This window comes from Megascapheus bottae, chromosome 9, assembly GCF_031878675.1.
Source record: "Megascapheus bottae isolate mThoBot1 chromosome 9, mThoBot2.hap1, whole genome shotgun sequence".
Classification (NCBI taxonomy): Eukaryota; Metazoa; Chordata; class Mammalia; order Rodentia; family Geomyidae; genus Megascapheus; species Megascapheus bottae.
The window spans coordinates 21,314,376-21,316,131 of NC_143517.1; positions in this window are offsets into that span (position 1 = coordinate 21,314,376).

A 1,756-nucleotide genomic window follows, 5' to 3' on the forward strand; every position below is an offset into this window, starting at 1 on the left:
GAACAGAAATAAAGCTTCTTTAAGCCTGGTACTTGTTTATCTGATACCTTAATATACCAGTATGGGGCTTATTCTGTAAATGCTTTATCAACTGTGATGTGATGTTCCTTTTTTTTTTCCAGTCCCAGGGCTTGAACTCAGGGCCTGGGTACTGTCCTTAGGCTTTCTCAAGGCTAGAGCTCTACCACTTGAGCCACAGCACCACTCCCGGCTTTCTATGTATGTAGTACTAAGGAATCGAAACTGGGTCTTCCATGCATGCTTGGCAAGCACTCTACCACTATGCCAAACTCCTGGCGCCAGCTGTGATATTCTTAACATCACATACAGCTTACTACAGTTTTGAATAATTAAGTCTTTAGAAGATTTAGCCAGAGACTAACAGAATTAGTTACCATTTTGAACTTATGCTATACATAGTGACAGAAAAAGTGTATTGCTGGTGCTGTTAGCTCAAACCTGTAATTCTAGCTGTTTTGGAGGCTGAGATCTGAGAGTCATGGTTCAAGGTCAGCCCAGGTTGTAAAGTCCATGAGTCTCTCATCTTCAGTTAACCCCCAGATAGCCAAAAGTAGAGCACTAGTGGAAAAGCACTAGTCTTGAACAATAAAGCTCAGGGACAGCAAATACGCCTGAGTTCAGAACCAGCTGGTCCCAGAACCAGCATCAAGATTATTCTTGTTAAGATCATTGTAAGTACACATACAGTTAACAACTGCAAAGATCTATACTTGATTTAGTTTCCCACAGTTTTAGTATTTTGTAATAGTAACTCATATCACCGCCAGGAAATCAGTATTGGTATAGTCAATTCTGCTTACTTAATTATCACTGTCTCCCACCAGAAGCAAGGTCATGAGTGTCCTTGATGGCAAGAGATTTATCAGATTGCTCACTTAGAAGCCACTATCCTGCATCCTTCTTCCCTCCCCCTCACCACTAATTTATCCTATTTTGAAATTTTAATTATTTAAAAATGTTACACAGGGTGATGTGCCTAAATCAGGCATGAGGTATCTGTTCTTTCACTGAAACCACCATCAAGTTGACAAAAACTGTTGGAGTCAACCTTTTGGAACTTTAATATCTGTTTGTTTGTTTGTTTGTTTTTAAAAAAAAAAAAGCTTAGAAAGTGCTTACTGAAGACTGTAGTCAATTTTGGACCATTTTTGGTATTTGCATTCTCAGCTTTGTTGCTGCTGTAACATCAGCCTGCATTCCTGGAACAGCTTGGTGGTGCCAGAGAGTACAATTCCGATCTTGTCTTTGCAGAAATTGTGTACGTTTTGACCTGTTGTTTCCTTAAGATTCAACTGAGGGGTTCACGTTTATTTCATCCTTTCTAGTTTAGATCAATCTCACAGGCATTGTCAAAAAGAAAAAAACCCTTTAAAAAAAAAAAGAAATGATTGCAGCCACATGGGGCCAAGGGTAAGCTACATACAGACCAAATAAAGCTTGTAAGGAAAGGCCAGAGGTGCTATGTAGGGTTCATTAGTATTTGTGTGCACCAGAGAACCTGGAATGAAAGGTCTTAAGACTCGGAACTCTGATCTTTAGGATCAGTGTAATAATTAGTGTAAGACTAAGGCAGAGTTGTAGGTAGCTTGTCCAAGATTAAAGGAATGCCCTAATGCTAGTTCAGTCTTCAAACCTTTTATTTTAATGTCTCCAAGTTAACACATATAAGGAAATTAGATGAAGTGGTAAGTTTTTTCTGTCTTAATATGGTTACAGTATCCAACTTGTAGCTTTT